Source organism: Rhinopithecus roxellana, chromosome 4 (assembly GCF_007565055.1).
Source record: "Rhinopithecus roxellana isolate Shanxi Qingling chromosome 4, ASM756505v1, whole genome shotgun sequence".
Taxonomy (NCBI): domain Eukaryota; kingdom Metazoa; phylum Chordata; class Mammalia; order Primates; family Cercopithecidae; genus Rhinopithecus; species Rhinopithecus roxellana.
Window position 1 is genome coordinate 50810056 of NC_044552.1, and position 26960 is coordinate 50837015.

At 40.4% G+C, this 26960-nt stretch overlaps 2 pseudogenes; both read right to left on the reverse strand.

Moving 5' to 3' along the window:
- Window positions 1-11802: 11802 nt before the first annotated feature.
- On the reverse strand, window positions 11803-14340 carry LOC104663201 (annotated as a pseudogene).
- Window positions 14341-15448: 1108 nt separating this feature from the next.
- On the reverse strand, window positions 15449-26613 carry LOC104663210 (annotated as a pseudogene).
- Between the last annotated feature and the right edge of the window lie 347 nt (window positions 26614-26960).

Consider the following 26960-nt stretch of genomic DNA (forward strand, 5'->3'; position numbering starts at 1 on the left):
AACAAGGAATATAATTAAAGTCTTCAAGTTTGGACATACGTATACACTCAAGTTACCATTACCAAAATCAAGGTAATAAATACACCCATCACCTCCAAAAGTTTCCTCTTTTTTTTTTTTTTTTTAATAGTTCTTGGCTTTTGTTTGTTTGTAGTGTGTGTGTTAAGATTTAACATGAGGTCTACCCTCTGAAAAAATTTGCACAATACTGTGTTGTTAACTATAGGCACTAAGTTACACAGCAGATCTCTGGAACTTACTCATCTTGTACATCTATAACTTTATACACAATGAACAGCAACTCCACGTATCCCCCTCCCCACATCCCCTTGTAATCACTGTTCTATTGTCTGTTTCTTTAGATCTGACTGTTTCAGATGCTTTAATAAGAGGAATCATGCAGCATTTGTCCTCCTGTGCCTGGCTTACTTCACTTACCATAATATCTTCCAGTTACATTCATGTTGTCACAAATAGTAAGATTTCTTTCTTTTCAAAGGCTGAACAATATTCCATTGTATGTATATGCCATATTTTCTTTATCCATCCATTGACGGACATTTGTATGTTTCCATATTTTGGCTATTGTGAATAATGCTGTAATGAATATGGGAGTGCAAATGTTTCTGTGAAATCTTGATTTCAGTTCTTTTGGATATATATCCAGAACTGGGATTGCTGGATCAAAAGGAAATTCAATTTTTAATTTTTTGAGGAACACTGTGATTTTATGAGAGAGAGAGAGAGGTTTTCCTCAATAGTTCCCAGCTCATAACTCTCACAGCCCTTATTATAATGTCAGAGTACTTTCGGCCTCAAAAAACAGAATATTTCTCTCTCTCTCTCTCTCTCTCTGTCTCTGAATTTCTCCAGAACCTCCTTTTACCTGCCCAAAGCAGGACTCTTATCTTCACTGCCTTTCTGACTGTGGAGCATAATAACTTCATTCCAGAAGGGATCCTGCCCCCTACCCTGGCGGAAAAAATGCTGCAAAGAAGCCAAGAAGAATCTAATACAGACAGGCCTTGCTGGGTTTCCTCACTCCAACTAACACCAGATCACATTCTTTTTGCCAAATCACATTTTGGCACCATTGTCAATTATGCATATCCAATTAAGTCTCCATTAAAGGCTCAAGAGGATAGGATTTGGAGAAATTCTGGATAGCTGAACACATGGAGGTTTGTGGAGAGTGGTGCACCCGGGGAGGGCATGGAAGCTCCACGCCCTTTCCTCATACCTCACCGTACACATCTCTTTATCTGTATCCTTTGTAATATCCTTTATAATAAAGCAGCAAATCTACGTGTTTCCCTGAGTTCTGTAAGCCACTCTAGCAAATTAACAAAACCCAGAGAGGAGGTCCGGGGAGCCCCAATTTGAAGCCAGTCAGTCAGAAGTTCTGGAGGCACAGACTTGCGACTGGTGTCTGAAGGGGAGGGAACGTTGGGGACAGAGCCCACCATCTGCAGGATCTGATGTTATCTCCAGGTAGATCATGTCAGGATTGAATTGGAGGACACCCAACTGGTGTCTGCTAAAGAATTGATTGCTTGCTTGGTGTGCGGGAATAAACCCGCACGTATTTGGTCATAGAAGTCTTCTGTGTTGATTCGTGTGGTAGAAGAACAGAAAAATACACAGTTTGAGTTGGTTTTTCCACAAATAAACTTCAATATTGTTTTCTGTGTTAGCTGCACCATTTTACACCCCCACCAATAGTGCACAGGGTTTCAGCTTCTCCACAGCCTCACCAACACTTGCTATCTTTGGTGTGTGTGTGTGTGTGTTTTCATTGTAGCCACCCTAACAAGTGTGAGGTGATATCTCATTGTGGCTTTGCTTTGCATTTTCCTAATGATTGTGGATGCTGAACATCTTTTCATATACCTGTTAGCCTTTTGTGTATCTTCATTTGAGAACATCACAAAATATTAATAGTCGTCTCTACTTAGTAGAATCTCAGGTGGATTTTATTCTCCGCCTTAGACTTTTAAAAACATTTTAAGCATTTCTATTTTAAGTATGTTGCAGTTACACTTTTTCATTTTGGTTCTTATTTTCATTTTTAGAATAATATGTGTGTATTAAAAATAACCCAAATTGTATAGATGTCCATAAGTTAAAAAGATCTCCTGTACCCTTGTCCCCTGGTTTCCTCAGACCTTTCATGCTAATGATATTTTCCAACATGTTTTTCTGTACCCTTAGATAATTTTTTAATGCATGTACAAGCATATATAATATTTATATAATATTATCTCTTCCCTCCACAATTAGAATTATTATGTAATCTGATTTTTTTAATGTATTTTAAAAAGACAACTATATTCATGTGTCAGAACATAAATACCTCATTCTTTTTCAACTACTAGGTAGAATGTTCTTGTTTGAATATTCTACAATTTATTTAAACAGATTGTTTCCAAGTTTTTGCTATTGCAAACAGGGCTGCAAACAGCAGCTCTACAAGCCTCTCAACAGCCAGCAGAGTTGGCGGATATGCTGGGCATCAGAAAGGAAACCAGTTCATTAGCTGCATGCTGACCTACATTCACTGAGGCCAAATACTCCTAACTGAAAGTGTCTTTATCGCTCGGCTTCTCCACTGATTTCTAGGTTAAGAGATTATTTCTCAGGCCGGGCACAGTGGCTCATGCCTGTAATCCCAGCACTTTGGGAGTCCGAGGCCGGTGAATCACCTGAGGTCAGGAGTTCGAGACCAGCCTGAGCAACATGTTGAACCTCCATCTCTACTAAAAATACAAAAATTAGCCGGGCCTGGTGGTGCATGCCGGTAATCCCAGCTATTCGGGAGGCTGAGGAGGAGAATCACTTGAACCTGGGAGGCAGAGGTTGCAGTGAGCTGAGATCATGCCTTCGCACTCCAGTCTGGGTTACAGAGTGAGACTCCATCTCAAAAAAAAAAAAAAAAAAAAAAAAAAAAAAAAGGTTATTTCTCAGAGCCCTTCAGCTACAGAGCCATTTCTGAGATAAACCAGAGGGTTTGCTGTTGTCAGAAGCAACACCTGCATGCCCAAGGCAGGTGTATTCTAGTCTGCATTGGAAACAGACCTCGTTTGCCTTCTCGGAGGCTCTTAATAGCCTCCTTCTTTCTCTAGGTTGAAACCAACCACTAAGTTGGCCTCCACTTTCAGACTTGAAATGTCACACCCTGGGGCATAGGATTTGGCTTCTTGAGGAGCCACTGAAGAGCCAGATGATACAACCCAGAAGTGTGGGGGAGTCCCGGCAGAGCAAACCTTCACCCATGAGAAATGAGAAATGAGAGACAAAGGGCAGCTGGGAAGAAAATTCTCTTGGATTTTGAAAATTCTTGGAAATTTGGGAGAAAATTCCTGCTTTTCTCTCCTGTGTGGACTACTTGGAGATGCAGTTCTTCCTTCTAACTCCTTCAGAGAAATCTTGCATGCTGGGTGAAAGTGCTTGCCCAGCCACCTGCTGAGTCTCTGCATTTTGTTGTAAAGCAGTAGCCAGTGAGGAACCACTGCATTGCTTCACAATTTTTTTTGCCTTATTTCTTTTCATTGCTCACCCTCAAATCCTTAGATTTGGACATTCCAAAGAAAGTATTAGCACTTGGTTCTTGCCTCAGGCTCTGCCTTCTAGAGAACCTGGGTTCAGACATACTTTAACAGGAAAAATACCAGGTGGGATGGTGTGCACCTGCAGTCCCAACTACTTGGGAGACTAAGAAGGGAGGACCACTTGAGACTATGAATAGCCAGCGCACTCTAGCCTGTCTCTAAAAGCAAAAAACTGCCCTGTGTTTCTCAGAAAGAATGCTCAGAAATAGAGAAAGTCTTGTGTATGTGTATGTATGTGTTTGTGTATGTGTGCATGTTTGTGACAAATTTTTATGCCTTTTTTTCATTAAAATGTAATAAATGAGACCGGGCACGATGGCTCATGCCTGTAATCCCAGCAATTAGGAAGCCTGAGGCAGCCAGATCACCAGCCTGTGCAACATGGTGAAACCCTGTCTCTACTGAAAATACAAAAATTAGCCAGATGTGGTAGTGCACTCCTGTGGTCTCAGCTACTCTGAAGACTGAGGCAGGAGAGTCATTGACCCAGGAGGCAGAGGTTGCAGTGAGCCAAGATCACGCCATTGCAGCCTGGGCAACAGGAATAAAACCCTGTCAAAAAAAAAAGAAAAAAAAACCCTAACAAATGCTAGTCATGATTGTTCAAGCAATAAAATATCAATGCTACAAAAATAAACCCCTTGTACGTACATATGCACATTATCTTATGAATGTGTATGTGTAGTTATATACCTATTTACATTTGCACACTTAGAGAATTATCTGGAAGATGAATTTCTAAAAGTGAAAATATGAGGTCAATTTTATTTTGATAGGTGTTGTCAAATTGGCCTTTAAATTTTTCACTTAGTTAACCTTTTGCCACAGAGTGCATGTTTCCCGAATCCCTTATTAAACTTTTTTTTTCATTATTATACTTTAAGTTCTAGGGTACATGTGCATAACGTGCAGGTTTGTTACATATGTATACTTGTGCCATGTTGGTGTGCTGCACCCATCAACTCGTCAGCACCCATCAATTCGTCATTTATATCAGGTATAACTCCCAATGCAATCCCTCCCCCCTCCCCCCTCCCCATTATAGGCCCCGATGTGTGATGTTCCCCTTTTTAATCAACTGGGTGGTTTTGAAATTTCCTATTGGCATTTCTATTAACATCTATTAATGTGTAGGTTTAGAACTGATGTTGTAACAATTGCAAAGGACAGAGTGTGCATGTTTGGATATCCTCAGCAGAATTTTCAGATTTTCTTCATTTAAGGCAGGTGTACTTCTTACTATTGCAGTTAGTTCTGTAATTAGAAAAAAGGGATCATACAAGGTCAGGAGATCGAGACCACCCTGGCTAACACGATGAAACCCCGTCTCTACTAAAAACACAAAAAATTAGCCAGGCGTGGGGGTGGGCGCCTGTAGTCCCAGCTACCCGGGAGGCTGAGGCAGGAGAATGGAGTGAACCCGGGAGGCGGAGCTTGCAGTGAGCCAAGATTGGACCACTGCACTCCAGCCTGGGTGACAGAGCAAGACTCTATCTCAAAATAAAAAAAGGAAAAAAAAGAAAAAAGGGATCATTTCTTCCATTACACTGTCTAGGTTTTTTTTTTCTCTTTTTTTCCAATTTTTTAAAAATTATACTTTAAGTTCTAGGGTACATGTACACAACGTGCAGGTTTGTTACATATGTATACATGTGCCATGTTGGTGTGCTGCACCCCTTAACTCATCATTTACATTAGGTATTTCTCCTAATGCTATCACTCCCCCATACCCCCACCCTATAACAGATCCTGGTGTATGATGTTCCCTGCCCTGTGTCCAAGTGTTCTCATTGTTCAATTCCCACCTATAAGTGAGAACTTGTGGTGTTTGGTTTTCTGTCCTTGCGATAGTTTGCTCAGAATGATGGTTTCCAGCTGTATCCATGTCCCTGCAAAGGACATGAACTCATCCTTTTTTATGGCTGCATAGTATTCCATGGTGTATATGTGCCACATTTTCTTAATCCAGTCTATCACTGATGGACATTTGGGTTGGTTCCAAGTCTTTGCTATTGTGAATAGTGTCACAATAAATATATGTGTGCATGTGTCTTTATAGTAGCATGATATTTAATCCTTTGGGTATATACCCAGTAATGGGATCACTGGGTCAAATGGTATTTCTAGTTCTAGATCCTTGAGGAATTGCCACACTGTCTTCCACAATGTTTGAACTAGTGTAAAAGCATTCCTATTTCTCCACATCCTCTCTAGCACCTGTTGTTTCCTGACTTTTTAATGATCACCATTCTAACTGGTGTGAGATGGTATCTCATTGTGGTTTTGATCTGCATTTTTCTGATGATGAGCATTTTTTCATGTGTCTGTTGGCTGCATAAATGTCTTCTTTTGAAAAGTGTCTGTTCATATCCTTTGCTCACTTTTTGATGGGGTTGTGTGATTTTTTTCTTGTAAATTTGTTTAAGTTCTTTGAAGATTCTGGATATTAGCCCTTTGTCAGATGGATAGATTGCAAAAATGTTCTCCCATTCTGTAGGTTGTCTGTTCACTCTGACAGTAGTTTCTTTTGCTGTGCAGAAGCTCTTTAGTTTAATTAGATCCTATTTATCTATTTTGGCTTTTATTGCCATTGCTTTTGGTGTTTAGTCATGAAGTCCTTGCCCATGCCTATGTCCTGAATGGTATTGTCTAGATTTTCTTCTAGGGTTTTTATGGTTTTAGGTCTAACGTTTAGGTCTTTAATCCATCTTGAATTAATTTTTGTATAAGGTGCAAGGAAGGGATCCAGTTTCAGCTTTCTACATATGGCTAGCCAGTTTTCCCAGCACTGTGTATTAAATAGGGAATCCTTTCCTCATTTCTTGTTTCTCTCAGGTTTGTCAAAGATCAGATGATTGTAGGTGTGTGGTGTTATTTCTGAGGCCTCTCTTCTGTTCCATTGGTCTATATCTCTGTTTTGGTACCAGTACCATGCTGTTTTGGTTACTGTAGCCTTGTGGCATAGTTTGAAGTCAGGTAGCGTGATGCCTCCAGCTTTGTTCTTTTTGCTTAGAATTGCCTTGGCAATGTAGACTCTTTTTTGGTTCCATACGAACTTTAAAATTTTTTCCAATTCTGTGAAGAAAGTCATTGGTAGCTTGATGGGGATGGCATTGAATCTATAAATTACCTTGGGCAGTACAGCCATTTTCACAATATTGATTCTTCCTATCCATGAGCATGGAATGTTATTCCATTTGTTTGTGTCCTCTTTTATTTCGTTGAGCAGAAATGGTTTGTAATTCTCCTTGAAGAAGTCCTTCACATCTCTTGTAAGTTGGATTCCTAGGTATTTTATTCTCTTTGTAGCAATTGTGAATAGGAGTTCACTCATGATTTGGCTCTCTATTTGTTATTGGTGTATAAGAATGCTTGTGATTTTTGCACATTGATTTTTTATCCTGAGACTGCTGAAGTTGCTTATCAGCTTAAGGAGATTTGGGGCTAAGACGATGGGGTTTTCTAAATATACAATCATGTCATCTGCAAACAGGGACAATTTGACTTCCTCTTTTCCTAATTGAATACCTTTTATTTCTTTCTCTTGCCTGATTGTTGTGGCCAGAACTTCCAACACTATGTTGAATAGGAGTGGTGAGAGAGGGCATCCCTGTCTTCTGCCAGTTTTCAAAGGGAATGCTTCCCTTTTTGCCCATTCAGTATGATACTGGCTGTGGGTTTGTCATAAATAGCTCTTATTATTTTGAGATACATTCCATCAATACCTAGTTTATTGAGAGTATTTTGCATGAAGGACTGTTGAATTTTGTCGAAGGCCTTTCATGCATCTATTGAGATAGTCATGTGGTTTTTGTCATTCGTTCTGTTTATGTGATGGATTATGTTTATTGATTTGCATATGTCGAGCCAGCCTTGCATCCCAGGGATGAAGTCAACTTGATTTTGGTGGATAAGCTTTATGATGTGCTACTGGATTTGGTTTTCCAGTATTTTATTGAGGATTTTTGCATCGATGTTCATCAGGGATATTGGTCTAAAATTCTCTTTTTTTATTGTGTTTCTGCCATTGGTATCAGGATGATATTGGCCTCATAAAATGAGTTAGGGAGGATTCTCTTTTTCTATTGATTGGAATAGTTTCAGAAGGAATGGTACCAGCTCCTCCTTGTACCTCTGGTAGAATTCGGCTGTGAATCTGTCTGGTCCTGGACTTTTTTTGGTTGGTAGGCTATTAATTATTGCCTCGATTTCAGAGCCTGTTACTGGTCTGTTCAGCGATTCAACTTCTTCCTGGTTTAGCCTTGGGAGGGTGTATGTGTCCAGGAATTTATTCATTTCTTCTAGATTTTCTAGTTTATTTGCATAGAGGTGTTTATAGTATTCTCTGATGGTAGTTTTATTTCTGTGGGATTGGTGGTGATATCCTCTTTATCATTTTTTATTGCATCTATTTGATTCTTCTCTCTTTTCTTTATTAGTTTTGCTAGCAGTCTATCAGTTTTGTCGATCTTTTCAAAAACTAGCTCCTGGATTCATTGATTATTTGAAAGGTTTTTTTTGTATCTCTATCTCCTTCAGTTCTGCTCTGATCTTAGTTATTTCTTGCCTTCTGCTAGCTTTTGAATGTGTTTGCTCTTGCTTCTCTAGTTCTTTTCATTGTGATGTTAAGGTGTCAATTTTAGATCTTTCCCGCTTTCTTTTCTGGGCATTTAGTGCTATAAATTTCCCTCTACACACTGCTTTAAATGTGTCCCAGAGATTCCGGTATGTTGTGTCTTTGCTCTCACTGGTTTCAACGAATATCTTCATTTCTGCCTTCATTTTGTTATTTACCCAGTAGTGATTCAGGAGCAGGTTGTTCAGTTTACATGTAGTTGTGCGGTTTTGAGTGAGTTTCTTGAGTGAGACAGTTTGTTGTGATTTCTGTTCTTTTACATTTGATGAGGTGTGCTTTACTTCCAACTGTGTGGTCAATCTTGGAATAAGTGTGATGTGGTGCTGAGAAGAATGTATATCCTGTTGACTTGGGTGGAGAGTTCTGTAGATATCTATTAGGTCTGCTTGGTGCAGAGGGGAGTTCAAGTCCTGGATATCCTTGTTAACCTTCTGTCTCGTTGATCTGTCTAATGTTGACAGTGGGGTGTTAAAGTCTCCCATTATTATTTATTATTATAAAGACTTAGTGGGAGTCTAAGTCTCTTTGTAGGTCTCTAAGGACTTGTTTTATGAATCTGGGTGCTCCTGTGTTGGGTGCATATATATTTAGGATAGTTAGCTCTTCTTGATGAATTGATCCCTTTACCATTATGTAATGCCCTTCTTTTTCTCTTTTGATCTTTGTTGGTTTACAGTCTGTTTTATCAGAGACTAGTATTGCATCCCCTGGTTTTTTGTTTGTTTGTTTGTTTGTTTGTTTGCTTTCCATTTGCTTGGTAGATCTTCTTCCATCCCTTTATTTTTAGCCTATGTGTGTCTCTGCGTGTGAGATGGGTCTCCTGAACACAGCATACTGATGGGTCTTGACTCTTTATCCAATTTGCCAGTCTGTGTCTTTTAATTGGGGCATTTAACCCATTTACATTAAAAGTTAATATTGTTATGTGTGAACTTGATCCTGTCATTATGATGTTAGCTGGTTATTTTGCCCATCAGTTGATGCAGTTTCTTCCTAGCATCAATGGCCTTTACAGTTTGGCATGTTTTTGCAGTGGCTGGTACCTATTGTTCCTTTCCATGTTTAGTGCTTCCTTCAGGAGCTCTTGTAGGGCAGGTCTGGTTGTGACTAAATCTCTTGGCATTTGCTTGTTTGTAAAGGATTGTATTTCTCCTTCACTTATGAAACTTAGTTTGGCTGGATATGAAATTCTGGGTTGAAAATTCTTTTCTTTAAAAATGTGCAATATTGGCCCCCACTCTCTTCTGGCTTATAGAGTTTCTGCCGAGAGATTCACTGTTAGTCTGATGGGCTTCCCTTTGTGGATAACCTGACCTTTCTCTTTGGCTGCCCTTAACATTTTTTCCTTCATTTCAAGTTTGATGAATCTGATAATTATGGGTCTTAGAGTTGCTCTTTTGAGGAGTATCTTTGTGGTGTTCTCTATATTTCCTGGATTTGAATGTTGGCCTGCCTTGCTAGGTTGGGGAAGTTCTCCTTGATAATATCCTGAAGAGTGTTTTCCAACTTGGTTCCGTGCTCCCCATCACTTTCAGGTACACCAATCAAAGGTAGATTGGTCTTTTCACATAGTCCCACATTTTTTGGAGGTTTTGGTCATTTCTTTTTTTTACTCTTTTTTCTCTAAACTTCTCACTTCATTTTATTAATTTGATCTTCAATCACTGATACCCTTTCTTCCACTTGATCGAATTGGCCACTGAAGCTTGTGCAAGCGTCACATAGTTCTCATGCCATGGTTTTTGGCTCCATCAGGTCATTTAAGGTCTTCTCTACACTGTTTATTCTAGTTAGCCATTTGTCTAATCTCTTTTCAAGGTTTTTAGCTTCCTCATGATGGGTTCAAACATGCTGCTTTAGCTCGGAGAAGTTTGTTATTACCAACGTTCTGAAGCCTACTTCTGTCAACTCGTCAAAGTCATTCTCCATCCAGCTTTGTTCCATTGCTGGTGAGGAGCTGCAATCCTTTGGAGGAGAAGGAGCACTCTACTTTTTAGAATTTTTAGCTTTTCTGCTCTGGTTTCTCCCCACCTTTGTGGTTTTATCTTCCTTTGGTCTTTGATGATGGTGACCTACAGATGGGGTTTTCGTATGGATATCCTTTTTGTTGGTGTTGATGTTATTCCTTTCTGTTTGTTAGTTTTCCTTCTAACAGTCAGATCCCTTAGCTGCAGGTCTGTTGGAGTTTGCTGGAGGTCCACTCCAGACCCTGTTTGCCTGGGTATCACCAGCAGAGGCTGCAGAACAGCAAATATTGCAGAACAGCAATGTTGCTCCCTGATCCTTCCTCTGAAGCTTCATCTCAGAGGGGCACCCAGCTGTATGAGGTGTCAGTTGGCCCCTACTGGGAGGTGTCTCCAAGTTAGGTTACACGGGGATCAGGGACCCACTTGAGGAGGCAGTCTGTCTATTCTCAGAGCCCAAACACTGTGCTGGGAGAATCACTGCTCTCTTCAGAGCTGTCAGACAGGGATGTTTAAGTCTGCAGAAATTTCTGCTGCCTTTTATTCAGCTATGCCCTGTCCCCAGAGATGGAGTCTACAGAGGCAGGCAGGCCTTGTTGAGCTGCAGTGGGCTCCACCCAGTTCGAGCTTCCCCGGCCGCTTTGTTTACCTACTCAAGCCTCAACAATGGTGGATGCCCATCCCCCAGCCAGGCTTGCCACCTTGGAGTTTGATCTCAGACTGCTGCACTAGCAGTGAGCAAGGCTCTGTGGGCATGGGACCCACTGAGCTCAGCATGGGATATAATCTCCCGGTGTGCCGTTTGCAAAGACTATTGGAAAAGTGCAGTATTTAGGTGGCAGTGTCTTGATTTTCCTGGTACAGTCTGTCACAGCTTCCCTTGGCTAGGAAAGGGAAATCCCCTGACCCCTTGTGCTTCCCAGGTGAGGCAATGCCCTGCCCTGCTTTAGCTCACCCTCTGTGGGCTGTACCCACTGTCTGACCAGTCCCAATGAGATGAACCAGGTACCTCAGTTGGAAATGCAGAAATCACCCATCTTCTGCGTCAATCACGCTGGGAGCTGCAGACCAGAGCTGTTCCTATTTGGCCATCTTCTTTTTTTCTTGATTTGGGACATTTATTTATTTTTCCCATAAAACACTCCAAGTTTAGCCCAAAGAAAGTATCGGCACTTTGTTCTTGCCTCAGGCTGTGCTTGGGAAATAATTTTAATCAGAGAACTGTACGTTTTCTTCCCACAGATCCAGGTTTGTATCAGAAAATGACATTGTGATCCATTTCACTACAAGTAGAATATTACAAAATATTTACAGGAAAATATCAAAAATAACTCAAAAACAAAAGTCAAGTTAAAATAAACTTGTTTTTCAGAAATCTCTGCTCCAGAGCCCACAGCACAGAAGAAGAGAGTCAAAACAAATAAGTAACTGAGATCCTCAATCACAAATCTCCAAATAACTGGAAAAAGGGAAGAAACAGGATGAAAATGGTGGTATGAAAGGGAATGGATGTGGCAGCACTGTTTCAATAGCCAATCTATTCTGAATGAGACACCCTCTCTTATATGCAGTAAACTTTGAACAAAGCTAAACTTTAGGAGAGCCCTGAACTGAAATAAGGTGTCACAGTAACCCTTCCAGCTTTCATGAAAGCCCCATAAACATCATCCTTGGTCTAAACTGAGACAGGAATTAGAAGGACCAGATTTGAGAGCTGCTTTGGCAAGAGGCACAGCAGAATCATCCACTAACTTTTCTTGGAGGAGTGGCAGTAACCCCTTCAATCTCCTGATCTACTCTCAGTGCAGCGGGCACAAATCAAGTAACCTCTGTCTTGGAATTAGCAGTGATCTGTGGCTTGGCACTGATGGTTGTCGTGGCTTTCTTCTCAATGGTGGCTGCACTCATATCATCCACCTTGGGTTGCCGAATCAAGTTGGGTGGGGCACTGAAAATCGCAGGGTTTGGCAAGGGAGCTGGTGGGAAAAGCCAGGGATGGATGGGGGCAAGTCTATGTGGAGGCATCCAAGATCATCATTCCAGGATGAGAAAGAGGGATACCTGAAGATGCAGGGGGAGGTCGCTTTGGTGGGGGTTCCCAGGAGGAAGACTTGGAGGTGGGCCTGGGAGAGGGCCAGGGAGTCAGCCTAGTGGTGGTCCTGCAGGTAAATGTTGGAGTAAAAGCCCTCAGAGGCCTGGCATTCCAGATGGTCTCAGTGGTCCAGGAGGAGGACCCATAGGTGGCCCAGGAGGCCACAAAGGTGGAGTAGGTGGTGGTATATTAATTTTGAACCTAGCTACTATTCTGAATGTTCCTATTATTTCTAGTCATTTTTAAATTAATTCTATTGAAACAAAACTGTACTATCTGCAAATAATAATTTCACCTCCTCTATTCCAGAATTTATACTTCTTGTTTCAATGTCACTAATTCATTTAACAAATAAATTGAGTTTCTATTGTGTGCCAGGCACTTTGCTAAGCTCTGAATCTAAGAAATTTGAATACTATATTGAGAACTGTGCTCTCTGTACAGTACAATAATACATATCTTTGTCTTTCTTGCTTAATTTTTATAGGAAAAAAACTAGTGTTATTGTGTTTCATTATTATCATTATTATTATTATTACTATTATTAGAGATGGAGTTTTGCTCTTGTTTCCCATGCTGGAGTACAATGATTCAATCTCAGCTCACCGCAACCTCCACCTCCCAGGTTCAAGCAATTCTCCTGCCTCAGCCTCCTGAGGAACTGTGATTACAGGCATGCACCACCATGCCCGGCTAATTTTGTATTTTTAGTAGAGACAGGGTTTCTCCATATGGTCAGGCTGGTCTCAAACTCCCGACCTCAGGTGATCTGCCCGACTTGGCCTCCCAAAGGGCTGGGTTTATAGGCGTTCACCTGGCAGTGTTTCATTATTAAATGTGATACTAAGGCCTGGCACAATGACTCACACCTGTAATCCCAACACTTTAGGAGGCCAGGCGGGAGGATCACTTGAGGTCAGGAGTTTGAGACCAGCCTGGCCAACATGGTGAAACCCCGTCTCTACTAAAAATACAAAAATTAGGAAGGTCTAAGGTCTGATGGTGCACGCCTGTAATACCAGCTACTCAAGAGGCTGAGGCAAGAGAAATGCTTGAACCCGAGAGGCAGAGGTTATGGTGAGCTGACATTGCACCACTGTACTCCAGCCTGGGCAAAAGAATGAAACTCTGTCTCAAAAAATAAAAAAATAAATAAAAAATAAAGGGATACTAGTATTTGCTTTGAAATATACATATTTTTTATCAAGTGAAGAATATTAATCCAGGCCTCTTTTACTATGAGAACTTTTTAAAAAATGGATGTTGAATTTTGTCAAATACCTTTTAACCATTTATTAGGATGAAAGTAGGCTTTTAATTCTATTTGTTTGACTGACTATATACTATTAATCCCATTTTAAAGCTATTTTTGCATTTCTACAAAAAACTTGCTTTGCTGAAATGTTCTGCTGGATTCCATTTACCAATATTTCAAATCCCATTTTAATGTAGTCCTTTATTCTATTTGCTAATATTTTATTCAGGATCTAAGCATAAGTGAGATTTGTCTGTAGTGTTTTAAAATTATTTAAATGATCAGAAAAACATGCACACCCTGGGACTAAAAGATACATCATTTTGTGCTTTTGTGCCTACAGAACCCCTGAATTGAAAAGAAAAGGGCCGGGCGCGGTGGCTCAAGCCTGTAATCCCAGCACTTTGGGAGGCCGAGATGGGCGGATCACGAGGTCAGGAGTTTGAGACCATTCTGGCTAACACGGTGAAACCCCGTCTCTACTGAAAAATACAAAAAAAAAGCTAGCCGGGCGAGGTGGCTGGCGCCTGTAGTCCCAGCTACTCGGGAGGCTGAGGCAGGAGAATGGAGTAAACCCAGGAGGCGGAGCTTGCAGTGAGCTGAGATCCGGCCACTGCACTCCAGCCCGGGCGACAGAGCAAGACTCCGTCTCAAAAAAAAAAAAAAAAGAAAGAAAGAAAAAGAAAAAGAAAAGAAAACAAGAATAATAGCAGAAGAAGGATCATACCCTCTACTTTAAATTTTGACTTGTGTTGCTTTATGAGAATGTCAATGAATCCGAGCATGGTAAAATGACCTCGCCTTTGATTTGCCAAGATGTAAAGGCTAATCACCAACAAGAAATGCACAAAGCTTACAGTTTGAGGGCATGTATTTGTAGAGTATGTGTTTGTATTTGAGCAGACCTGAGTTCAAGTTTTGGCTCTGGCATTAATAGCTCCATAACCTTGGAGAAGCCACTAACCTCTCTGTGTTCTACAAAATGGGAATTATCACTCTAACTACCTTGTAAGGTTGTGATGAAGACGAAAGAAGACAACACGTTAAAGTGGTCAACACCGTACCCAGTATGTTGGACATGTTTAATCAGTTTAGCTATGATTACTGTTTATTATCGCCACTCTTCTCTTAGACCTTCTAAAGTTAAGGTAAAGGGCTCTGAAGTCCCTATGCTATAGCTGCTCCTAAACTGAAAATGCCCTCATACTCTGACCCACCTGCGTTAACAATATCTTGAGTAGTGCATCATGACTTCACTAAAAGGTTCTGACTTTTCAAGTTTATAAATTTAGAGAATGTTGATATTTACTATGCTGGATTTTTAGTGTGTACTCTTTTAGTTTTTATTAATAAAATAGAAACCTAAACTCAGACAACTGCTTTATTCTTGCATCTAATCTGACCATATATTGTAGAAGCAATTCTTTATAATGGGACTTAGGTGAGAACTGTCAATATATCAGTTCAGCCAAAACCTCTAGATTGGAATATCTAAAGCTAGACAAATAAAATTTTAAAAAGAGCAAATTGACCAGGTGCAGTGGCTTATACCTGTAATCCCAGCCCTTTGGGAGGCCAAGGTGGGCGGATCGCTTGAAGCCAAGAGTTCGAAACCAGCCTGGCCAACATGGCGAAACCCTGTCTCTAATAAAAATACAAAAAGTAGCCGGACATAGTGGCAGGTGCCTGTAATTCCAGCTACTTGGGAGGCTGAGGCATGGGAATAGCTTGAACCCAGGAGGTGGAGGTCAGAGTGAGCCAAGATTGTGCCACTGTACTCCAGCCTGGGCAACAGAATGAGACTCTGTCTCAAAAAAAAAAAAAAAAGCAAATTGAATATGAGAAAGCATAGAAATGTCTCCCTCAAACAAGAAAGGTCTCCTCTAATAGTATTTAATGTAGCTCATTTGCAATCATATGAAAATTCATCAAGATCGAATCATGTTGCACAATCCCTAAAGGATAAAATTGAGGGAATTCATGGATAACTTTCACAGCTTCATTGTAAAGTCCAAGACCAAAAGGATGGCTAGCTTCTTTAAACTGGACATAAGATGCACACATGATGGTTGACTTGGCTGTTACTCTTCCAACACTTCCAAGATTCCAGAGATTTCTTCACGAAGGGGCTCCATTAATGGCTAATGAAGTTAGACATTCAGGACACAGAACTGAACCTCCTGATCTATCTCAATCTGCAGTCAATAATCAATGTGCCTTTGGAAACCAGCCTCACAATTATTCAGTGAAACCTCACAATAGTATGATTCCATTTTTTCCTTCTTCATCTGAAAGAATAAACATTTTTCCCGTGGGATGAGTCTTTTCCAGCCTCCCTTTGAAGCAGATGGGCTGGTCGATGAACCAAGTAGCATGCTGGTGATGATGCGCGACCTGGGCAACTCCATTACATCATCATGACTATGGTCCAAGATTGCTGTTGTGGAGAAACTGACTGATGACTGAAAGTATGCAGCACACGGGTGTCTATCTGCTGTGCTCTATTACAGTGTCTTCCTCTGTCAGAAGTCTTTAATCCAAGACTATACAGTCAGACAAAAATCATTGAAACATGAAATGTCTTACAAATTGTGAAAGTACATAATGCCTGTAACTGGTAATTTAATTGACATGAGGTATGAAGTTGGCAATAGTGGTAGCTGACATCACAGTCAGTTTCTGCTAATCCGACTGTTCTTTAAGGGACTGAGACAAAAATGGAATTGTCTCTGAATTTTCAGAGTTGTCTTTAATTACTGAGAGACCTTGGAATTCTAGTGAATTCCACTTAAATCAGTGAGGTTCAGAAATGTTATTTATCTCTTTCCAGCTTAGCCTGATAAGAACTTACTCTAGTGCCCACTGACTTATGGTTTCTAGAAACAAAATCACATAATTGAGATTCCAGGTCTAGGTTCCACTGATGCAGACATGAGCAAAGTTCCAAAAAAGGAAAGAATGTGGAGGAGATGGTGGCTGATTCTCTCTCCTAATTTCTAGCTCCCTGAATACTAGTCTCTGATTCTCCCTCCTAATTTCTAGCTTCCTGAATGAACTAGTCTCCACCCATAACTGCAGCCAACCATGAGCCCTAGAGACCATCAGGTCATCAGTTTGTATAAATACAGCCACATCAACTGGGGATTCTGAGCATTTGACCAAATGATCATAAATTCTCTGAAAATCATGTTTAAGGACTGCATATAGACCATTCTATGAGTATCTTTAATGGAATGGCCCCATATCAGGTTCAGGTCTTTTAAGAAACTCACAGTCCCTGGCGCAAACTAGAATTGCTACTTTCTATCCTATCTTGCATAAGAGTGATCAGATTATATGTTAGGCTATTCAAATGAAAACATATGTCCTAGGATATTCTAACCTAGTGCATATTGGAAACATGGTATAATCCCCCGTCCTGGGCATTTGCTGTATAAATGAAATGTGGCCAAAGGTCCTAGGCTGACCTGACACAAGGATTCTTGTTGTCAAGTAAATGTGTAACAGACAGAAAAAAGACAAGTCCAGAGGTTACTAGAGTGCAAAATGATTTGTTGTTCAAACATAAAGCACACAAAATTTGCTAGCAAAATTAAAGTAAAAAACTAGGAATATACATATATAATGTTTATATATGCATAATAACTAAGATAAATCTATAAATTGTGTTTTATAAACAAAGACAAGATGGCAATAAAATAAAACATTAACAGTGAGTTGTGATATGATGGGTTATTTTCTTCAAACTTTTGTATTTTCGAATTTTCTACAAACTATATTACTTTCATAAAACAGAGACACACAAAAAAATAGGTTTTCTTTTTTTTTTTTTTTTTTTTTTTTGAGACAGAGTCTCGCTCTGTTGCCCAGGCTGGAGTGCAGTGGCCGGATCTCAGCTCATTGCAAGCTCCGCCTCCCGGGTTTATGCCATTCTCCTGCCTCAGCCTCCCAAGTAGCTGGGACTACAAGCGCCCGCCACCTCGCCCGGCTAGTTTTTTGTATTTTTTAGTAGAGACGGGGTTTCACCGTGTTAGCCAGGATGGTCTGGATCTCCTGACCTCGTGATCCGCCCGTCTCGGCCTCCCAAAGTGCTGGGATTACAGGCTTGAGCCACCGCGCCCAGCCAAAAAATAGGTTTTCTAAAAATCTAAACAGACTCTCAGTGCAAACATCTGGAATCAGAGCATACTTTAAGGTATACTTAAAATTTCTAGGTGTGGTGACACATGCCTGTTGTCCCAGCTACTCAGGAGGCTTCAGAATAAGAACCTCTTGAACCCAGGAGTCAGAGGTTGCTGTGAGCCAAGATCACACCACTTCACTCCTGTCTGGGTGTCAGAGCAAAACTCTGCCTCCAAAAAAAAAAACCAAGATACTTAAAATCAACACTCCCTGCTAAGGAGACCAGATAATAATTCTTAGCTGAGGCTACCTCTAGCATCCCGTCTGGAATGGGGCAAAGGCTAAGAGATGTTGAGACGTCTGCTTTGGCTGGTGGTTCCAATTGCCCTCCTAATCCTGTGACAAAAGGCAAAAGAGTACAAGGTGTTCCTGTTTGGTGGTCAGATATCACTCAAATAGAAAGTGATTTGTCAACTCTGTTAAAAGGACACAGAACTGAACCTCCTATCTATCTCAGTCTGCAGTCAATAATCAATGTGCCTTTGAAAACCAGCCTCACAATTATTCAATGAAACCTCACAAATAGTATGATAAAACTAAGTGTATTGTTTACAACAAAGCAAAAGAGCCAATATAATCATGCACAATACTCCTAACTTTTGATACTAGAAATTTTTGCCCAGCTGGAAGACAGGAAGCAACTACTTATGCAAAGAAAAGGGCAAACTTACAAAAATGAATGAGGAGAAGTGAAGGACACACGGATTGAAACATTTTCCCGGTCAGAAAAAGCAGGGGCGTATATGATATTTGATGCTCAGACCAAAGTGTTTGTCTCTTTTGAGGCAATGGTTGGAAATTTTAAGGAAAAATAAATTATGCTATACTGGACTCAACCAAACATGAATTTTCAGAGACATCTATGCATGCTGAAGAAGTTAGACATCCACCAGTTTGCAGTACAATTTGGCTACGATTTATCACTTAACTAAAAGAACTTACTACTGATGGTTTGGAAGAACAGTTTTTATCAAATCAACTCAGGAAAGTAGTGCTGAAAAACCCATGAGTTTCACAATCTCACAAAGAGGTTTGCCCAGCTGCTTATGCTTACAAGGTCTACTGCAGTGCCACAGAAGCTGCTCTTATTAGCCAAGTTGCCTGGGAACTGACCAGCCCATCAAAATCCTAGGCTGTGGTATTTCAAAGTGTTCAGGCATACAGTCAACAGATTGCCAAAGTGTGAGAGCTCGAGTCTATAACGATAATCTACAGTAAGTTAAAATATCTCAAATCATCTTTGCTAATCTCTTTTTCTTAGCGGTTTATAGGCATAGATTTTAACTTGCACATCTTGTACCATCCCCTAAGAAGGAATTCACTAAGATTATCACAGTATATCCATTACATTTGGTTGCACACTGAGTCCATTTTTATTTGATCTCTCTGAATTTGATATTTTAATAGATATTTTTTGAAAAATATCTATTATATGTGTTTATGGAAAATATTGCTTTTCAATTTTAAAAAATGTATTTTCCATCTTATCCTGTTCTAAACATTACAGCTTGCCCCTAAATAAGTATATTCTTTTCCTTCTTTAGGTCTTAATGGATCTTATACCTCTCATAATATATCATACAGTGTTTTACCTTTTGTTATTGTTCATGCTTATATTTACTTCCTTCATTATACTGAAGGCCATTTACAGCAGGATTTCTCTTCTCATGCTTATATCATTTCTACCACTTAGCAGGTGGTGTCATGTGCATCTGTGTGAAGAGACCACCAAACAGGCTTTGTGTGAGCAATAAAGCTTTTTAATCACCTGCATGCAGGCGGGCTGAGTCCGAAAAGAGAGTCAGCGAAGGGAGATAAGGGTGGGGCCGTTTTGTAGGATTTGGGTAGGTAAAGGAAAATTACAGTCAAAGGGGGGTTGTTCTCTGGCGGGCAGGAGTGGGGGGTCACAGGTGCTCAGTGGGGGAGCTTTTTGAGCCAGGATGAGCCAGGAAAGGGAATTTCACAAGGTAATGTCATCACTTAAGGCAAGGACCAGCCACTTTCACTTCTTTTGTGGTGGAATGTCATCGGTTAAGGCGGGGCAGGGCATTTTCACTTCTTTTGTGATTCTTCAGTTACTTCAGGCCATCTGGGTGTATACTTGCAAGTCACAGGGCATGTGATGGCTTGGCTTGGGCTCAGAGGCCTGATAGTAAGGACAGCAGAAATATGTGTCGAGTTGAATTGAACTACTTGATATAAATGATATAAATTATGCTGTCCTAGATAGATGGTATAAAATATCTAAATTGCATTTATAGTATCACTCACATTCATCAATCAAAGACCTCCTCGTTGCCTTACATTTTTAATGATTGATGTCACCAACAACCTGTCATCAACAACTTCTCTATCACCTTCAAGAATTCTCTCCTCTAGCCCATCAGCCATCATGAACTCATGTTGTTTCCACTTCTGCAGTCTCTCATCCCTCCTCTCCTTCCTACTGTTTTGCTATAACTCCATTATCTCATAACACGCTTGTGTAAAACCCTCCTAATTTGTCTTGCCCCACCTGGTGCATCCTTCTCACCCCTGCCACAGTAACCTTCCTAAACACAGGTAAGTTCGTATTTGTTTCCTTTATCAAAAACCTCAAAACACTCTCAGTTACCCAAAATCTAAATGGCTTCTCCCAAGGCCCTCTACTGTGGTGTCGAGCTAACTCACCTCCAACTAAAGGCTCTATGAGCCCTACATTCTGGCCACATGGTTCATTTACCAGCTCCAAACATTTTACACACTTTCACCACTCTATGTCTTTGCCTTGACAGCTTCCTAAAATTTCAAAAATTTTACAGGAACCTCAGATTATGTAGAGTTGAGATTAAGAGAAGGAGGTAAAGGAGATATTTCTGAAACTTCTTCAGCTGTTAGAAGTCATGTGCCTCTTTAGCACTAAGTGTATAGAACTAAAGCTAGAAGCAGAGACACTCTGACCATTACCCCTATGATGTAGTGTACCATATAGGTATCAAACTCCTGCAAGGCAAAAGATTGATTATACCTTTTGACTTTGGAAGAGCAGGGAGTATTTTCTGTTTTGTTCCCTGATCTCCCAAGTGGTAAAGTGCATGCCACATAATGGAAACTAAGTAAATACCTGTTGCATAAAGAAAAATATCATGAGGCATATTCCATTTGGAAGAAATTAAGGTGAAGATGCATCAAATGTGTGCCCACTCTGTACCTGCCCATGCACAAACACCAGGGTGTAGCAATGGGCATAAGGAAGCCATGCCCTGCCCTAGAGGAGCTTGCAGCCCAGAGCAGGAGACCAGCACCGAAGGATTATCTGCGGTAATCCTCAAGTGGGGAATCCTTGATGCCAGACCTGTTTCCTCAACTGTAAAGGAAGAAATTAGAAAATCCTGTATAGTCCTTGGTTCTGTCTTATTTTAAACATGCTGTTTTCATTTCCCAGATCAAAATTTCCAAAAGCCCAGGGCTGTGCCCTCTCATTTTTGTATTCCCTGGAGTATCTTGCAATTAAATATTGCTTATTTATCTGGGTTTTGAATTGAGTTGATGGAACTGTAATTGCCTAATTTTTAAAACAGCAGTAAAATTAGATATAAAGAAGAAAAGTTCTCTGGATATTATATTAAGAAAAGGGCATCCCCAATAAATAGGTACTTGAGTATGATGCAAGGCAGAAAATCTTCCACATTCAAACAATTACTAGTTGTTCAGGGCAAATTGTTGAGCAATCTTGAGCCTTGGTTTCCTCATAAATACAATGGGAATAATCATACTTACTGACAGAGTGGGGAGAACCTCATCAGGTAATGAATGTGAAGTGGCTCTCTAAGTATAAAGAACATTCACGAACATTAGTTAATGCTACAGTACGACCACTTACCAGTTCCTCACTAGTGGCTGCAGATCCACCGCACCTTCGCTGCCTTCTTCCCCATTCTGGTTAGTCTGCTAGGCAGAGTGTGGAAGAATTTGATCTTTTCTGTTAACTTTGTCAAATTTAAACTATTGACTGTCTCATATTTACAATTTAAAATTTAGCTCAAATCAGGTTTACCATTGTTGAAGATATTTGTTGATAAATTAATCAGGGAAAAGAATATAAGAAAGTCAGGAAAGCAGATTAAAATTCTGCATACTTTTGGTTCTTCCAATTTAGGAAGAAATATGACATAGCCCAAAAAAAGGACATTATTCAAAGAAGGAAGAAGATATGTTCACAACAATATTCATTGCAATATTATTTACAATGGGGGAAATGATGACTTTCCTATTCAGCAGTACAGGCACTCCTAAGGCCACTCCTATCTTTGAATCTCAGGCTTTACCTCTGATAAAACAGAAGAATTTATTTAATGGAGGTTCTTGAGTCTACTCTCAGTATTTTTGATTCAGTAGGTTTGGTTCAAGGCCAAGAAATTTGAATTGAACACCAATGGTTAAAGCAACGGCTGTAGTATGATTATTTAATGGACATTTTTAAAAGATAATGTAGCAACAGGGAAAAATATTATAATTAACTATTAAGTTAAAAAAGCAGAAACAAAATTACACAACCATGGAAAAGATGTACATTCAAGTAGATAAGAAATGTATGGGATATATTTTTTAAAACAGTTTGAGCTATTCATCTAGAATACTGAGACTCAATTGCCTTCCTTTTATTTTGAGAGCTAAATGCTATAATGTTGCTTAGATGATTTTGAAATCTGTATTCATTCAGAACAAGCAGTAGGTGCATGTGGGATTTTATGCACACTTTAGAAAAAGAAACAGCCAATAGTGTGGTTTCTGCCCCTCCTATAATTCATTTTATGTTAGTGAGTAAATATTAATACTTGGCTTTATGAAAATACCTTATATTGTTCAATAGACAAGGAGGTGGGACTCATAATTTCATAAATTCAGAATCATAATTTAATTCTGTCAGAAAAAAACAAACCAACAACTATAGCAACTGCTACCACAGGTTTAGAACCCAGAAATGTTACACGATGACAATTTAGGGTCAGACATTATGGCCACATACATAAAATACTGCTGTGGCTCCCCTAGAACCATCCAAAAGATTAAAGAGCTTTGACACCTATTGAAAAATAGGTATTCCTAGATTAAAGGTTTAGGTACCTTTTAATCCCTTAACACCTTTAGGTGAAATGCATTCTGTAGCATCACATGGGAAAAAAAATGAATCAAGAAGCTTGCTAACCTATAAAATAGTGACTAGTAATAGTCTGCTGGCAGGCAAAGTTTTTTTTTTTTTTTGGAGACAGAGTCTTGCTCTGTCACGTAGGCTGGAGTACAATGGCGTGGTCTCAGCTCACTGCAACCTCCACCTCCCGGATTCAAGCGATTCTCCTGCCTCAGCCTCCCGAGTAGCTGGGATTACAGGCACCTGCCAGCACACCTGGCTAATTTTTGTATTTTCAGTAGAGACAGGGTTTCACCATGTTGTCCAGGCTGGTCTCCAACTGCTGACCTCGTGATCCGCCCACCTCATCCTCCCAAAGTGCCAGGATTACAGGCGTGAGCCACTGTGCCCAGCCACGTCTATTTTTTTTTTTTTGAGACAGGATCTCACTACGTTGCCCAGGCTGGCCTCAAAGTCCTGGGTTCAAGGGATCCTCCAACCTCTGCCTCTCAAGCAGCTGGGATCACAGGTGAACGCCACCGTGGCTAGCAGAAGCCAAATCGTAACAGTCATTTTCAGACAATTAAAGCATTTAAGGGGTGAGCACCTCTTCCCCATGCCTCATTCATTTCCCTGGGAAACTGTGTAATTCTCATATTTCTCATTAAAGTGGATGGTAGATGCTAGAATCATTATCAGGTTAAGTTACTTAAGAGACTCAGGCCAAAATGGACCTTCTCCTTTTTTGTAGATAATCATCTCTAACTCCTACTTTGTCAAGAAGAAACATAGCCATAGAATGCCTTAGACATAGTGGAGCACAGAAATCTCTTTCTTCTCAGTCTAATAAAAAGGAATAATTTACTCTAGTAACTCCATTACCTGTGATATCTAGGAACATAATGCAAAGTCCTCGCCATGATGAGGCCATCACAGTGGAAGCTACAGAGAAAGTCTCATCAAAGGCACTATTGAACTATCCAGGGATAGTATGTAGGAATTTAGATAGTTTTAAAAGTGTACATCCCTTATCGCAGACCAGCAGCAATGCTATAAAGACGTGAGTGCAGAAATGCATTTTTGATTATTACTAGAGTGGTGAGGCCAGGACACAATCTTGGGCCTTACAGGGATTTTTTTTTTTTTTTTTTTTTTTTTGAGGTGGAGTTTTGCTCTTGTCCCCCAGACTGGAGTGCAATGGCATGATCTTGGCTCACTGCAACCTCTGCCTCCCAGTTCAAGTGATTTTCCTGCCTCAGCCTCTCAAGTAGCTGGGATTACAGGTGTGCACCACCATGCTCGGCTAATTTTGTATTTTTAGTAGAGACGGGGTTTCACCATGTTGGTCAGGCTGGTCTCGAACTCCTGACATCAAGTGATCCACTCACCTTGGCCTTCCAAAATGCTGGAATTACAGGCGTGAGCCACCACACCTGGCCTGGGATCTTTAAAAATAACTAAGCTACACTAAATTAATCAAAACCAGTAATAAATGTAAATATCTAAATAGATAAATGATAGATCAATCAAGATAAAAAAGTATTTGGTGCAAACTTTTCAGCACTTCCTATGCTCCTGATTTCATTTAGGCAGAGAAAACCCCCGCATTATTTTGAAGAGTGTTAAACTTATATTCTCATTTTTCTCCAGTGAACATTTGTTTTCCCTGATACTCCCAGAGCAAGAGTCAGTTTCACCCCACTCAAGCGAAATTTTAATTCTGAAGAGGCATAAGTCATTCTGACCATAAGCCATCCTTAATCTGGGCAGGCCTGAAGAACTGGACTGTTTCCTCAACTGTGTGGAGGACTGTAGGGATGTTTAGGGGCTAGGGCCAAGGGTCCAATGTCGTTGAAACCTCTGAGAACCCACAAGATCAGCTCTGTAACAGTCCTGGGTCGTGTATCACATTGGTTTCCCTGAGCATCAGACTAAGTTGAACAATCAAATTTTTCTCCAATCATTATCCATCCACCTTCTCCCACAGCCTTTTGGTCCCTGGACCCAGAGCACATTTCTGAGTTTGAGTCAGTACTAGCCTGGCTTCTGGGTAGTTGAAAATCTCACAAATAGCAGGACAATGTTGAACACACAAAGATAATCATTCTCTAAGGGCAACATTCTTAACATAGTTGATGGTGCAGTTTTGGAGGAGTTGAGGTAACATGCAGTCATAATGGATAATCCTTCAAACAGTTTTATATAAAATAGAAAATATGTCACTGGCAGAAAATCCCCCAAAAGCGAAGGTTTCTCTGCAAAATCCAGAGCAGACAGGATGAATCATCATGAAAACACTGAAGAAATCTCATACTTGTGATTAACCGTACCTGACACTTTATCTCTACCTCTCAGCTCAGATTAAAGAATCTTTTCACACATATTAATGCATTTGATCCCACAACAAATAAGGGACATCACACTGGGCTTATTGCCAAGTTATCCCATTACAGCATAGAAAACATTATCTCTAGAAGGTTTTTATTGCAGCCACAAGGAAAGCCCTTCCCAGATTAAATCCTACCGTGTTTCCCCTTCCCACCAGGTTTTTCCGCATGTGCGTTTTCATACACGACATATTTTACGAAACCCTAAATTCTTGGGTTTATCATTATCTTCTGCCTTCTTGCCCTCCCTATAAGCAGCCTTCCTGGTGCCACAGACATTAGTGAAAAACTTCATCACAGAAATTTACTCATCCTCTCCCAGCGTTTCCCATTGTCTAACCCAGTGCTACCAATAGAAATACAATGAGAAGGCCAGGTGTGGTGGCTCACACCTATAATCCCAGCACTTTGGGAGGCTGAGGCGAGCCAATCACTTAAGCTCAGGAGTTCAAGACCAGCCTGGACAACATGGCAAAACCCCGTCTCTACAAAAGAATACAAAAATTAGTGGAGCATGGTGGCACACCCCTGTAGTTCCAACTACCTGGGAGGCTGAGACAGAAAAATCACTTGAACCATGTTGCAGTGAGCTGAGATGGTGCCATTGCACTCCAGCCTGGGTGACAGAGTGAGACTCTGTCAAGAAAGAAAGAAAAGAAAGAAAGAGAGGGAGAGAGGGAGGGAAGGATGGAGGGAGGGAAAAAGGAAAAAGGAAGGAAGGAAGGAAGGAAGGAAGGAAGGAAGGAAGGAAGGAAGGAAGGAAGGAAGGAAGGAAGGAAGGAAGGAAGGAAGGAAGGAAGGAAGGAAGGAAGGAAGGAAGGAAGGAAGGAAGAAAGGAAAAAAGAAAAGAAAAGAAAGAAAAGGAAAGCGAGGAAGGAAGGAAGGGAAACAAAGAGAAAAGAAGGGAAAGAAAGAGAGAAAGAGTACAATGAAAGAGCCATATTACTTATTTATTCATTTTTGCAGTGCTACTTTATTTGACAATCAGCAGTTAGTTCTCATCCATATTGACTGTCTGTAGATTTTTTAAAGGTTGTGACAGGTACATAGCTACCAAAATACAGAGCTTATTTGGTGATTCTTCATCCTCATTACTTTTTTGTGGACAACTGCATATGGATATGGTATGGGACATTCCTTAATCTTTTGGGCCAGACAGCTTTGTGGAGCCTGATACTAATAGGCACATCTGGAGTTCTCACCTCCTTCATGGCAAATTTCCAGATTTCTCTGAGTTCTGGAAGCACATACTTTTTCAAGTTCACTCCCCAGGTGCCCCTGTGAGTGTCGATGATGTGTTCTTGGGTCACCACCTCATTGATGGTAGAATGGACCTTCTTCTTCTTGCTACCTGTCAGGCCCAGGGTGGAAAGCCACATATGTAATTTAAATTTTGCACCCTCTGAAGCAATGGCTGGAGCTGTACCTTGGCAGTGGCTATAGTTTTTAAAAATAAAAAGAAATAAATGAATTAAAAAATTTGTTCATTGTGGTGAAATGTATATAACATAAAATTTACCATTTTAACCATTTTAAAATGTATAATTTGGTGGACTAAGTACATTCACAATGTTATACAACTGTCATCATTACTCATTTCCAGAACTTTATCATCATCCCAACAGAAATTCTATACTCATTAAACAATAACTACCCATTCCCTCCTCCCCCCAGCCCCTGGTAACCACTATACTTTCTGGTTCCACAAATTTGCTTATCTAGGTTC